The 15,416-nt window shown below is 44.2% G+C and overlaps 1 long non-coding RNA gene across 1 annotated transcript in view; it reads left to right on the top strand.

Moving 5' to 3' along the window:
* LOC147575586 (uncharacterized) overlaps positions 1-15,416 on the top strand; it is a 63,584-nt gene that overhangs the window by 33,489 nt on the left and 14,679 nt on the right. Inside the window, exon 2 of the long non-coding RNA XR_015242537.1 lies at positions 11,339-11,448. This is a non-coding gene — a long non-coding RNA (uncharacterized LOC147575586). The remainder of the gene's footprint in view (positions 1-11,338; positions 11,449-15,416) is intronic.

Raw genomic sequence — 15,416 nt, 5'->3', positions numbered from 1 at the left:
TGAGACCCTGAGCAGAGGACCCCGCTAAGAATTCTCAGACTCCTAACCCATGGAAATGGTGAGATAATAAACGTGTGTTGTTTTAAGCCACTGAGCTTGTGGTGATTTGTTATGCAGTGATAGAAAACAGATAAACACATAAAAGTAGAGAGAAGAGTACAATGAAGTGCTACTCAAACTGTAGTCTGTGAACCTTGGTGTCCACAGCCTGTTTGTTTCTGATTCACGAGAAGTTAAGTACAGAAATTGGGAGTCAACACTGAGAAACTTTCATGGCAGTTTGAGTTTGCTGTGACCTCAAAGTGTGTGTCATTGGACTCATCTCAAGAAGCAGGATGTAGACCAGTTTGGATTTGTTAAGCTTACATGATAAATCGTGTATGGTGTGACCTGTGTACCAGATACATATTACAACATGTATAATTTTAAATTTAGTTTGTCAATCAAAATCTGAAAGTGTACAAAAACATGAGAAATGTAAGCATTTATTTATTTGTATAACTTTTTAAAAATCAAGCTTGTTTTTTTTTTTTAATTTTTTTTTTTCAACGTTTATTTATTTTTGGGACAGAGAGAGACAGAGCATGAACGGGGGAGGGGCAGAGAGAGAGGGAGACACAGAATCGGAAACAGGCTCCAGGCTCTGAGCCATCAGCCCAGAGCCTGACGCGGGGCTCGAACTCACAGAACGCGAGATCGTGACCTGGCTGAAGTCGGACGCTTAACCGACTGCGCCACCCAGGCGCCCCATAAAAATCAAGCTTGTTTTTAATTTAGCAAATTGTTAGCTGTATTAGGAAAGTAACAATCCAGTGGTTTATTTTATTTTTTATTTTAGTGTGTGTGTGTGTGTGTGTGTGTGTGTGTGTGTGTGTGTGTGTGTGTTAAAGTAAGCTCTAGGCCCAACGTGAGGCTTAAACTCACAACCCTGAGATCAAGGGTCACATGCTTTACTGAGTGAGCCAGCCAGGCTCACTTATTTTGATCCCATGTTTCAATGACCATAGCTTGACATAGTCAGGAACTTCTGAGTACAGAAATCCAACCCACAGAGCAAATAAACCAGTGAAGAATTTTTCACTGTAGCTTAAAGAATGCATAGATTTGTTAATGTGGCAATTCTAGTACATGTGCAACTTGAACAGGATGGTAATGTGAACAGTTCTTTTCTCTTTTTTTAAGTTTATTTATTATTGAAAGAGGGAGAGTGCAAGCAGAGAGGAGCAGAGAGAGGGAGACTGAGGATCCAAAGCAGACTTCACACTGCCAGCATAGAGCCTGACACGGGGCTTGAACTCACTGTACCATGGGATCATGACCTGAGCTGAAGTTGGACACTTAACTGACTGAGCCACCCAGGTGCCCTGTGAACAGTTCTTTTTAACCTCATTGCCAATTAATACAACTAGCTCTATACAACCAAATAAAATACAACTATATAAAACTGTGAAAGAATACATTGTCAACAAATGTGGTTTGGAGCTAAAGTTTTCTGTAAGAGTATGTTTTGCTAGCCAGCTGAATACACAGGAGCACAGGAGAATGTTCTGGAACAGTCATCGGGATTAAGGAGCTCATGAATCTAAGCACTGCTTCCTTCATTGAGAAAGTCTTGCTACCAAACAAATGAACAAACCAACAAACCAAAACATTAGGTGAACTAAATAGTGTATTTAGTGATTAAGAATTTGTGAATTACATAAAGGCAAATGCATTAAATTCAAGGCCATCCTACTTTTATGTGACGGATAGAAGTGGAGTATAATTTCTTACTGCATGCTGAGGTATAGTACTTGTCGCGGGGGAGAATTCTGTCAGAATAAAATACAGAACAAATTCATTATGTTTCTGTGAGATAAGGAATCAGTTTGATCCAATATTTAGAGATGTGAATTGGACATCCAGACTTGCTGATTTTTCTGATAGCTTAGATATTTTTAATGACCTTAAAACTTCCTTAAAAATAACAAAGGAATGCAAGAAAAGATCAAAAGATAAAGGCAAAATTTGGAATTTCTGTAGATTTTCACGGCAGATCTCAACAACAATCAGAAATGTAGATGGTAGCCTATTCCTGCACACTTGCACACCTATGAATTTGAATTTTATTTTCCATCAAAAGATACTGCACATGTAAGGAATCTGTGGCTCTGGAATCTATTTTTTAAAATCAAAGGATATGGGTAATTTAAATTGAACTACAACTTTACAGGATAAATTGATGGCCCCAGCTACTGATCAAAGACTGAAGATGAATTCTTAAAATACAACATTATTTGTTTCATTTTTGATTGAAGCTAAAAATGGATATCCTGAGCTTGCTGAAATTACTGTAAACTCTCTTCTGCCATTCGAGTCAACACGCCTCTGTGAGGCTGATTTCTCTACCAGAAGTGCCATGACAACAAAACACAGAAAAGTTTAGATGTACATTATCCCCTGTGAGTAGTATTGTCAGCAGTCCAAACTAGGTTAGATAAATTAACAAGCAAGAAGTAAGCTCATTTGTCACATTAATAATTTTAAATATTGATGAACATGATTTTTGTTCAAACTGTGTGCAGAGGCATTTAATATGGGGAATCTCTATCTTATTCGTAATTCTCTGAGTTATGATTGGGAAATTACAGAAAGTTATGAACGTAAAATAGCAATTCTCCATATTCCCTTATATACACACGTTCAATGGAAAACATGTATAGTTTTAACAACTCTTTTCTCTGGGGTGCCTGGGTGGCTCAGTCAGTGAAGTGTCCCACTTCAGCTCAGGACACGATCTCATGGTTGGAGGGTTCGAGCTCCACTTCAGGCTCTGGGCTGACAGTTCAGAGCCTGGAGCCTGCTTCAGATTCTGTGTCTCCTTCTGTCTCTCTGCCCCTCCCCCACTCTCAAAATATAAATAAACTTGGGGCACCTGGGTGGCTCAGTCAGTTAAATACCTGACTCTTGATTTTGGCTCAGGTCATGATCTTGTGGTTCAGGAGTTTGAGCCCTGTGTTGGCTCTGCACTGACAAGACTGCTTCAGATTCTCTGTCTCCCTCTCTCTCTCTCTGTGTCTCACCCCTTCATGCTTGTTCTCTCTCACTCTCTCAAAAATTAAATAAGCATTTAACAAATAAATAAATAATAAAATTAAAAAGGCAAAGCAGTCCTCTCCCAGGTGGATGAGAAACTACATGGTGTAAAGCTGCAGAAGCCAACAGCTGCCCCCAAAGACCCACCCACCTGTCAGCATTCTTGTCTCAGCTCTTCTCTCCCTTACGTATTTTGCCAGAGTATTTTAAAGCAAACCCCAAATAATATATAATTTTACATGCAAATACTTCAGTATGTATCTTTAAAAAGTAATAACTTAAAAACTCGAACCACAATGTTATCATATTCAACAAAATAAGTAATTTCTAATCGTACCTAATATCTGGCTTATATTCACTTTTCCCTAATTATCTAAAAAACGTATTGTTGTAGTTGGCTTGTTCAAATCAGAATGCAAATAAGGGCCACACACTGTATTTGGTTGTGATGTCTCCAATCTCCTTTGATCTAACAATACCGTCCTCTTTTTTTAAACCATATATATATTTTAAGTTTATTTATTTTGAGAGAGAGCACACAAGCAGGGGAGGGGCAGAGAGAGAGTGGGAGAGGGAGAATCCCAAGCAGGCTCCATGTTGTCAGTCAGCATGGAGTTTGATGCATGGTTAGATCGCATGAACCGTAAGATCATGACCTGAGCAGAAATCAAGAGTCTGACACTGAACTGACTGAGCCACCCAGGTGCCCCTAAACCATATGCTTATTGAAAAGCCTGAAGTATTTGTCTAGTAGAACTTCTAACATTTCTGCATTTGGCTTATTGCTTCCTGGGATTGTCTGTTAGCCTGTTACTCTATCCTTGATAGCTCCTTCTCCTGGAAGTTAGAGTCAAAGCCTCGATTAGATTCAGACTTTACTTACCTTTTTCCAAAATGACCTCTAGGAAGTGCTGTGTGCTTCCTCTTGCATCACCCCAATGAGCACGTAAGTCTAAGTCTCGTTGCCTACCTTTGGAGATGCTAACTAACATTGATCAGTGGGCTTAGGTTTTCACCCTGATCCATTCATCATAATATACTCCACTGACTTTTAGTGAGTGGTTTGCAGCCATTAATTATTACTACCTGGATCTGGTTTGCATTAGGAATTCACAAAATGGTGATTTTCTAATTATCTCATTGCTTCTTCATTTATTAGCTAGAATGGCTTTCTAGAGAAAGAATCATCCCTTCTTTGATTATTTTGAAATATAGTCTGTAGAGGAAAGCTCGATAAATGCTCGATTTTTTCCTTTTATCAATTTTCAGAATAAGAAATTTGTGCTTTAGCAGCTTCCCAAGATGGTCAATTAATCTGGGGAGGTTTTCTTGAGTATCAATATGAACTCATAGATTGCAATATATTTGATGTGTTTCAAGGCATTGTTATCATTATTCAAATGGTCTCCTTTTTGGGCAATGGTAGTCCCCTCAAGTTGGCTCTTGGATTTTTGTTATCAGTCTGGCAGTAGTTGAGAGCTCCTTGTTTTGTTTTGTTTTTTAATTTTTTTATTTTTGAGAGAGATAGAGACAGAGCGTGAGCAGAGGAAAGGCAGAGAGAGGGAGACACAGAATCCAAAGCAGGCTCCAGGCTCTGAGCTGTCAGCACAGAGCCCAACGTGGGGTTCGAACCCACGAGCTGTGAGATCATGACCTAAGCTGAAGTCAGAAGCTTAACCGACTGAGACACCCAGTCGCCCCGGCCACCCAGGTGCCCCAAAAGCTCCTTGTTTTCAGGCATGACAAAGTATGCCAGGTTTATGTTATATACTTTGGGCCTCAGGTCTGGAATCAGCCATTTCTCTAAGTTATCCTGGTTCCTTTCAGTGGGAGTTAGCATTTAGGGACTTCAGTCTGCATTCTGCATGTCTGATTTCTCTACTCTTTTCTCATGGACTGGAAAAACTCCCCAGGGACTGAACACATTGGAGTTTGGGGCCAAGGCCATTGCTTTATGTTGTGTATATGTGTCATCGTCAGGTGCCCTATGAGGAGGCAACCTGGTCTCCTGACCCAGTGCCAGAAAATGACACTTGTAACACCCCCTGAAACATTTAACTGATTTCATGCATGCATTCACTCATTTATTCATTCATTCCCTCATTCATTCATTCACTCAACAAATACTTAATGAGTACCTATTGTATCTATTGTTTCAGGTCTCAGGGATGTAGTGGTAGACAAACAGTAAAGTCCCTGCTACCATGGAGATGGCTTTCCAGGGAGGGGAAGAAGACAATAGACACACATGTAATGGGGTGTGGGAAGGGCTTTCTATTCAGGGTAGTCTGATAAACGTTGGAGCAGAGACCTGGAGGAAGTGAGGAAGGATGCTAGGCAGAAGTCTGGGGGAAATTGCTGGGCCACAAGGAGCAGGCCAGTGTAAGAGCCCGGAGTCAGGAATGTGCTCACTGATTCCTAATACTGCAGACACTGACAAATTCTTCGCTATCCAAGTTTTCAACATTTCTTATCAGTTGCAAAATATTTTTTCACAGTAAAATTTTAGAGTTTACAACTTGCTGGGGCACGTGGGTGGCTCAGTTGGTTAAGTGTCCGACTTCGGCTCAGGTCATGATCTCATGGCTCATGAGTTTGAGCCCCGGGTCAGGCTCTGTGCTGACGGCTCAGAGCCTGGAGCCTGCTTCGGATTCTGTGTCTCCTCCTCAATCTGCCCCTGCCCTGCTTGCAATCTGTCTCTTTCTCTGTCTCTCAAAAGTAAACATTAAAAAATATTTTTAAAAAATAATAAAGTTTACAGCTTGCCTTTTTCTTTTTTTAATTTACTTGAGACAGAGAGAGTGGGGGAAAGGGACAGAGGGAGAGAGAGAGAGAATCTCAAGCAGGCTCCCACACTCAGTATGGAGCCTGACACAGAGCTCAATCCCACAACCCTGGGATCATGATCTGAACCCAAATCAGGAATCAGACACTCAACCTACTGAGCCACCCAGGCACCCCTACAGCTTGCTTTTCAATAGTGATCTTTTATTTTTTAATTTTTTTTTTTTAGAATTTATTAAAACATTTTTTTAATAGTTATTTTTAAGAGACAGAGACAGCATGAGCGGGAAAGGGGCAGAGAGAGAGGGAGGCACAGAATCTGAAGCAGGATCCAGGCTCCACACTGTCAGCACAGAGCCTGACACAGGGTTCAAACTTATGAATGTGAGATCATGACCTGAGCCAAAGTTGGACACTTAACCAACTGAGCCACCCAGATGCCCCTCAATAGTGATCTTCCAGTTGGTGACTTTTATGTCATCACTCATGATACCTTGCAAAATATACCATCTTCTCTCCACCCCATGCTATATTCTTAAAAATGACTTTTCTAATTCCAGAAGTCATAGGTGTTTATTGAATAATACATGGAAAGCACAAAAAAATAACACAGAACAAAGTAAAATGAGAACAAAACAGAAGCCACCTGTTGTCTCCCCACCCCCACCCCCAAATAACCTCTGTAATTTGGCAGTCGGTGTCCTTCTATTCTTTTACAAGAATGTTGTCCTGCTGTGAAGTACTACCTTCTGCCTCCCACTTTCTGACACGGTCTTCAGTGGCTATAGAGATTTCTGGCTTATATCTGCTCAGTACTTCTTTGTCAGAGCAGGAGTTCCTTGCTGAGCTATGGCTTACACTTGCTGGCTTGAAATGTCCCTTCAGACCCAGGATGTGCCCTGGACCAGGGCCCATGCCTCTGGGTCCTGCCATTTCCATATCACCAATCAGTTCTTGCTTCTTGGTCAGAGAGAAGTGACAAGGAGAGTGTTTCCTCCCCCCTCACCATTTCTCCTTCCTACCAAGAAAGAGAGAGAGAGAGAGAGAGAGAGAGAGATATCATGGTAGAGGGGGATGAAGGACAGAGGAGAGGAGTCAAGCATATTTCAAAGGTAACAGTGGAGCCAGAATTTAATCAATTCTTCTTGGAAGGAAATAATTTATTTTCATGTAAAATGGAATTTTCGTTTACTGATTTGCTTTCATCACCTGAGGCCAGGTGTGATATTATGACAGAGGACCTACTCATTTGGTGAGCCCCATCACCAGTTACCTGAGCCCTTGTATATGTGAAATACTCCTAACAAATTTAGACACATGTAGGGGAAAGAAAAGTCTACCCAAATGGGAACAAACAGATACCAGGTGTTAGGATTTCAATGGATCTTTCTTGGGGAAACAATTCAATTTAACCTACAACAGGTACCTTGATACTAACAAAAAAAGCATTTTTGAGACACAGCGTCGCACAGTGGTTAGAGAAGTGGTACCAGAGTATCCAGATTGAACCCGTGGCTTTGCTGCTACTTAGCTGTGTGATCTTGGGGAAGGTGGTAGGTAACCTGTACTTGAGTTTCTGCATCTACAAAATGGGGACGATGCTAATAAAAGTACCACCCTCAGGGGGCAAGTTGTAAGGGGATCTTGTGACTTAGCACGTGTTTGGCACTTACGACAGTGCTGACATTTAGCAGGTGCCTGGCCCATGTTGGCCATGTTGATTGACCCAAGCACTTCACAGGTATTAACCTTCTTAATCTTCAGAACAAGCAGTTAAATGCATATTATCATCATCCCCGTTTTACAGAGGGTTTAACTGGGGCAGATGGGTTAACTAGTCCAAGGTCCCACACAGGAAAGTGGTACAGCTGAATTCAAATTCAGGCAGTCTCAGCTCGGAGCTCATACTTTACTATAATGTCTGATATAATTACACACCATTTAGTCCACCTGGCATTCCCTTCCAGAGCCTGCTGCTTGTGAATGGTTTTTCTTCCTCAAATATGGATATGAATATGGGTCTAAGTTTAAAATGAGGCTTCTGTGCCTCCTGAGTCATCGAGCTGTGGCCCCTTACCCTGGACTGTCTCCAGTCTTCCAACTGCACAGACCTTTGACCTTCACCATGAACTTCCTGGCCCCTTTCTGCCTTTGCTTACTTGCAGGGAGCTGCCAGCAAGACTTCAGTTACAAAACGTATCTCTGTGCGGAGGTTTGTCCTCACGGTCTGCTGGCCATCTCTCAACATTTGCCCCTTGTCCCTTGTTGTGTTCTGTTTTTAGAAAAGACTCATCCCCAATGCTGATCACTTCATGCTTTATTTATATCTGTAAGAGATGGCCCCTTTCACAGAGTTCACACCCCAGGTCCCCATGAGCATGAGTCAGAAGACCACACAGGGACAGAGAGGTGGCAATGCCTGGCCGCAAAGGAAAGAGGGGCACGACTTGACATAGGGTTCATTTTGGAGGAGTTTATTCAGAGGCTGCTTTGGGGCGGGGCTGGGAATAAATGAGGAAGAAGTTCCCCACCCAGTCTTGTAGTCTAGCATGGGAGGCAGACACATAGGCCCTGGGTCCCAGGGTGTGATTCAAGTGCCACATGGAGGGTATGTGGACGTCAGGGAAGGCTCCCGGGAGGAGGAGACCCTGAGCTGAGTCAGACCCAGGTTTGAGCCAGAGCATCATCGCTCCCTAACTGTGTAACATCATCGGCCTCTCTGGCTTTCTTTCCTCACTGGCTAAATAGGGCTGTTGTGAAAATGAAATGTGCACCACACGTGGCACCCAAGGGTTGCCCTATAAATCACTGCAGGTGGTGCCATTGTGAATATTGACCCACCATTAATAATAATGGTTGCTTTCTAATGATGTGCCCTCCTCATGTTATATTCAGAGGTTACATTCACTTCCAGTAGCAAAGCACGCAAATACGGCTCTTTAAAAATATGATTGTATAGAGAAGAACAAGCTTTTTAAAAGGGGTTATAAATTGATTTCATCTCGGACCATTTTGTACAGCTCTGGCACTGGCAGTCTCCCACTTTCCTCTCCATGAGCCCCATTAAATATTTGGGGATTTGCAGAACTGGAATCAGACTTTCCATCCTCAAAGCTGACTTGCTTCTTGATAGCACCAAAGATGTTTCCTGCACCTTTAACACATTACCAGGGATGTGTAATTATGACAGTGGCAGAACATTCTTGGCTCCCTGGGATCACTTCCTAGTGATGATTCTTTTATACAATTGCCATTATTTCTCCACAGAGTACAACTGAGCGAAGCCAAGTTACTGAGACATAAATGGTGTAAGCATGTCATTGCATTAAACGGACGTTTCCCCCACCGTGGTGTTTAATAATTTATACCTTAAAGAAGACAAGTAGCTGCCCAGCTAGCTAATTAAAAATGCTAAATCTCACAGATGAGAAGTGTGGTTCTTGTTAAAGTGTCCATTTGCTACCTTGACAGTTTCTAAGAAGCAAATATTTCTACTGCTCCAGATATGAAGAAACAGAGTTACTCAGCCATGGGAATCCACTTTGGAAAACAAATGAATCCATGAGACTCCCCTGTGATGACACAGCCCTCGGTGCAAAATCAGATGATGAAGTGGAGTGCCATCAGAAAAAGTGCAGTTCTCATTAAATAAGGGAACTGGAACCTTCTTGATTCCAATAGCAGCCTCTGGTCCATGCATTCCCCTCAGTTTCTCAAGGAAGGGATGTATTGGACATAAGTTCCGGGCATCCCCTCATCGAGCCCAGGGCTTCACTGAGGAGCAGCTCTCTGACGAGGCAGGTCCACATGACAGCTCTAAGGACTGCCAGTCACGTATGCTGTGGGATACAGTCACCTGCCTCTGCTCTCTCCTGAAAGTCCTCTCAATGACTGTCAAGGGACAAAAACAGTTTTGGGTTTTTTGTTTTGTTTTGTTTTGTTTTGTTTTTTAAGGCATAAGTCCCCAAAGGTAAAGAGACTAGGCCAGAAGACTGCTGCAGAGAGAGAAGGCCACGAGCATTGAGAGACAGATCTCTGCGTGATCAACGGCCTAGCAAACTCAGGAAGCTGAGAAGCCAGCCACGCAGGCCCTGAGTGCAGAAGGCTTGCAGTGGGGCTTCAGGGACCAAAACCACAGGTGCAGTTGGGGCCTCAGAAAGATGAAAACACACCCTGAGAGCTGGGAGCTAGCCTGGAACCCACAACCAGGCCATGATGTTCTCCTGTTCAACAGAAGCAGTTGCACAGAACGCCTCCATCAGACAAGGCCACTCTGTGATGTAATAGATGAAGATAACAACAGGACAGTCCCTGACCATACCTGAACAGTGACAGCAACCGGAATACTGCCCCAACCTGAAGAATGGCCCAGGGACCACCCCCCCTTCCCAAGGCAAGTGACAGAGGCTTCTGATGACAGCATTAGCCTACTTCAGGCCCTGCAACTCCTAGGTGAAATGCATTAAGTCATCACAGGACTATTCCTCCTTGCCACAGTGCTCCCAGTCCAGAGGGAACTGCTGCCCCCCTGGGCTCTCCTCCGTATCACCCAACTCAAGTCTAAACCAGACCCTAAGTCCTTCCTAACACTCACTGAGACACCTACAGTTCTCCATGGTCGGCCCCTCTCAATGCAATAAGATGGTAAACCCAAGTGTGCTCCCAGTGGTCTCTGATGAACACCAACAGGTCCCGGGCCTCACCCACTGCCCCACCCCAGTGCCAGCAGTCAGGGGTGGCAGGAAACCTCCGAGAGATTGGCCAATGGGCACTGTGGTTGCAGGAGCACCAGGCCCTGCTGAGGAAGAGGTGTATTCTCCAAAACAGGGACATAAAATGCATGATGACATCACAGCCCGACTCCCAGCCTCTCCCCTACCTGGCTCTCAGAAAAGACAAAGCAAAGAGGAACTGAGAATCTCACCAGAAGCAGAGACCGTGGCAAGAATGTCTAAAGCTGAAGCATATTCTTTAACCGATACTTTACAAGAACAAAATAAGAGTTGGAAGGGAAGTTATACGTTAAAAGAAATTTATGAGCTTTATCAACCAATAGCAAAGTGTCGACCTTACTTGAATTCTAGTTTAAACACACCACAAAAATAAAACCATTTATGAAACAACCAGGCAAAGATGAATATTGACTGCATTTTGATGATATGAGGAAATTGTCAAAAAGGTTTAGATATGATTATTTGGATTATATTTACATAAAAAATTCCTTATCTTTCAGAGGTACTATGAGAATAAGTACAGGTGAAATGTTTTGAATTCTGGAATTGGCTTTAAAATATTCTTCTGGGGGATGGGTAAAGATGAACCAGGACTGGCACAAAGGGAGGTGTATAGAGGTTTAAGGTTTATCATTTAATTAGCTCTACTTTTGTATATGTTTGAAATTTTCCACAATAGAAAATGAGCAAAAACAAGAAAAAAAAACTACTAAAGGTTAACTTTCTTTATTTTTTTTATTTTGAAGATTTTATTTTTAAGTAATGTCTACACCAAATGTGCGGCTTGAACTCACAACTCCGACTCCAAGATCAAGCATCACATATTCTACTGACTGAGCCAGCCAAGTGCTCCAAGGTAACTTTCTTTAACCTCACAAAAATGCCTCCATTTATCCAGACCCTGCCCCAGACCTCAAGCCAGGAAGATGCCAGGGTAGTCCATTCTCAAAGTCTGCAGATACAGAAAACAAGGCTTTATTTTTTTAATTTATTTTTTAATTTTTTAAACAAGGCTTTAGAAAGCTCTTTAAAAATGGCATAAACCTAATTTATCAAGGAAAGTAAAGCAGGAAGGTAAGAGGACAGCCCCAAACACAGTTGTACACTGCTGTCTGTCCTCCTCCTGCTTCTATGCCCCCACTCTTTAGTGAGCCTGTGGTATCTGCAGACAAGGCTCCTTCCATAGCCCAGAAATCACCTTGCTGGGCATCTTGCCTGGGTGTTCTGGAGGGCAAAATGCAGTCAATGGCCATGATATCAGATTTAGCTGTGGGTGGGGACAAGGAGGTAGCTTGTTTTTGATGCGAGGGAGGGGACGGAAATGCCCTCCACTGATCTGGGTGACAAGTGAGAGGTGGGCATTGGGAAGAAGAGGATAACTCCATCTATGGTACCTGCGTTGTTGGCAGAATGAAGGGTTGGGCAGGATTTGCCTCCTGGGGGCAAGACGCTGGAGCTTGGGGGTTTTCCTTGCTATGTCTTCAGCACCTAGGACAGCTCTCAGTACCGCCCTTGGATCCTTGTAGGGATGAATGAGAAGAAAGCAAAATACAACACTCTGAAGAAAACCAAATGCAGAGATGGTGGCTAAAGAGTGGGGCAGAGGGAGTAAATCTCTATGGAAGGTGGCAGGGAGACCGTGGAAGGTGTCCCCAGGAAGGAGAAATTTAAGCTAAGTTCTGAAGAATGAGACCTGGGAAGAGCATTTCAGATGGGAAGACCAGCGTGTGCATAAACCCCAAGTCAGGAGAGGTGTGCCATGGTGGCAGAGGAGGACAGGGTGACTGGGGCCTTGGGAGGGTACATGGTGAACCTGGAGCATGGAAAGGACCTAGACACAGGGCCTTTTAGACCAGGGTAAAGACCCTCTGCTTTAATTCGGAGTACTATGGGAAGCATTTGGAAGGTTTAAGCAATGGAGTAATATGATTTGACTTACATGTTCAGAAAAATCACTCTGGATACTGTGTAAAGAATAAACCATAGAGAATAGAGGATATAGGAGGCCAGTTGTTTGGATAAGAGATGGAGATGGCTGTTTGGATAGGGAGGATGAATTGGAGGTAGTGAGAAATGGCTGGATATAAGTGACCTTTGGAGAGACTGCCAACCAGGTGTGGAGATAAATTGGATGTGGACAGAGAAAACCCCTGGCTTCTGGCTGGAAGGATGGTGTCTCATTTCCTCACAGAGGTGAGGAAAACAGAACAGGTTTTGAGGGAAAAGTTACAAGTTCAGAGTTAGATGTATTGTGTTTGAAAAGTTGATTGGATGTCTAAGTGGAGATGTGAAGAAGGCATCACTATAAGGAGAAGGAGTCCAGAGGTAGAATTTGAACTGGCAGCTGTCACAGCACAGCGGGGATTAAAATCTAGAGAGGTTAGGGGACACACAAAGTGGCCGTGGGGAAGCTGGCACAGGAGACAGAGCAGGAGGGACAGGGGCTGAGAAGGCAGGGCTCTGACTTGGCCCCATGTGCCTTCTCCAATGCCTCTCGCTCTCGCTGGCAAGACCCTCTGCACTTCAGCCAACCTGCTGGGACTTCTGAGTCTGGAACACACCATTTCTGCTAAAGCCTCTGCACTTATGCTCTGCTCCTCCTGCCTCCAATGCCCTCCCTGATCTAGGCTTTTCTTAATTCTGGCCATCCTTTTAAGACCCAGCTCACTCTTCCTTGATGTCCCCCTGGGGGCAAGCATCTCATCCCCCACCTCTGCTCAGCTCTGTGCTGAAAACCAGAGCTAACCTGCCTCTCACACATTTTCCAAGCAGGCATTGCACATACATCCATGGTGCCCCCCAAACCACAGAGAATGCAAATCAAGCTCTTCAAGTGCCCTGCTAAGCCCCTCTCTGTATTTGAGGTGAAGGGGAACCCCCCCATCCCAATTTTCAGAACTTTTATGCCCTGGATGAAGGTGTGGATGAAAGTCACATGGCTTTTGGGCAAGTCCTGCATCATGGGCTTCCCACTCTCAACCATGGCAGCAATATGGTGCCTCTGCCCTAACTGTCTTTTAAATATCCCCGCTTACCACGCTTTGTTTCTAAGGCGGGAAGGGATTGGGAGGTGGTGGTGGCCTTCGTATGGGCCCTGGGGCAGGGGCAGGATTTAGAAAGGGAGGGACATTTAAAACATTTTTTTAAAAAGGGACAATGGGTGGTTCAGTCAGTTAAGCATCTGACTCTGGGTTTCAGCTCAGGTCATGATCTCGTGGTTTGTGGGATCAAGGCCCACAGTGGGCTCTGAGCTGACTACATGGAGCCTGCTTGGGATTCTGTCTCTCTCTTCCTCTCTCTCTGCCCCTCCCCCCACACCTCTACCCTCCCTCATCTTTCTCTCTGGCCCTCCCTCCACTGAGAGAGTGCTCTCTCTCTGTCTCTCAAAATAAATAAACATTGAAAAAAATTTTAATGAAAAAAAAGGGAAGAGAGGACGAGAGGAGAGCAATAGTGGAGGATAGGAGGCCATGGAGTAGAAAACTCTGGGAATTGGCATCTAGGGCCATTTCACTGCTGCTCTTTTTGACAAAAAGAATGCTTTGCCTCAGTCATGGCAGAATGGGCAAGTGTTCCTTTTTTTAACCAACTAAGATATACAACGGTTCTTCACGCTCTCTCTTGGAGCCTCCATTCTAAGCATATTGACTGGATTTCTGGGTGGGGTGGATCTCTGAAACCCAGAGAGGGAAGTTGTCAAGATTGTGGCAGGCAGCAGGGAGCCTCTGGGTCCTAGCAGAGAGGAGGGGTGAGGTGCAAGAGCCCCGTGAGGTGCAAACTGGGAAGAGAAATCAGTCAAATGCTCCTCCTGCCATCTGGGTGGGAGGCCGGAACCTTGGGATGCCCTCAGGATCATAGCAGCTGCTGGGCCTGAGGCCCCAGATATCTCCTAGGAGATGTGGGTCCAAGGCTGAAGTAGAAGAGTGGGTAGAGATCCCTGCGGGGAGTTTTCTCAGAGTCGAGAGAGGGAGGGAGTGTGCAAGGAACAGGACAGACCGCTTAGCAGTCTCATTCAGCTGCTTTTGTTTGCTACTTTGGGCTACATCAAGAGAAATCACGGAGGCCTTTGTAGGAGGAGGCCACCGGTGACGTCCAGCCCAAGGCTGACAAACAAGACAGAAAGAAGTCCCACAGTTACTCAGGGCTGGATCAGGTGCTCTCCGTGGGGTGCTGGTACACGGTTAGCAACTGCCTCTTTGGAAAGAAGGGGGACTGATTTGTAAGTGCTCCCACTGGGGCCAATTTTAAGCCACCAGCATAACCTGACTGCATCCCATTACATAGTCCTCCCACCACGGCTGTGAATGAGCTCAAGGACACAGTAATAAAACAATAATGAAGTAACGAGTTCTGAGTATATTTTATCTTCATTTTAATATGTTTTGTTTGCTTGTAAGTTTACATAATTTAGTTTTTAATAATGATTGTTGAGGAACTGGATTGCAAATTTCCTAAAAACTTAATCGTCAGCTCTTGAGAGGGGGTTTGAGCCGGTCCCAGCGCTGCTGGCTGATGCAAGGGCAGGTCTGGCTGTGGGAATGGGGATCCTTGTCTGGCAGAGCTCTCCTGCAGGAAGCCGCAGCTTTCCAAGGTCAGGAGCTGGGAGAAAACGACAGGCTGACTTCTAAGAAGAGCTCAGACCTGGGACAGCTGGACCAGCCTACAAGACGAGCACCTTTTCTGTAACACAGGTCCAGGAACTGTCTGATTTTTAACCAAAAAGAACAACAACAACAACAACAAAGAGTTTAAAACTTGCATTTGCAAGTGTCATCTGAGCTGGAACGGCTACAAGACAATGTATCAGTGTTAAAATTAAAGTGA

Source organism: Puma concolor, chromosome D3, assembly GCF_028749965.1.
Source record: "Puma concolor isolate L17-30 chromosome D3, mPumCon1.1.hap2, whole genome shotgun sequence".
Lineage (NCBI taxonomy): Eukaryota > Metazoa > Chordata > Mammalia > Carnivora > Felidae > Puma > Puma concolor.
The sequence above is the reverse complement of the archived record's forward strand: the minus strand, read 5'-3'. Positions and strand labels throughout refer to the sequence as shown.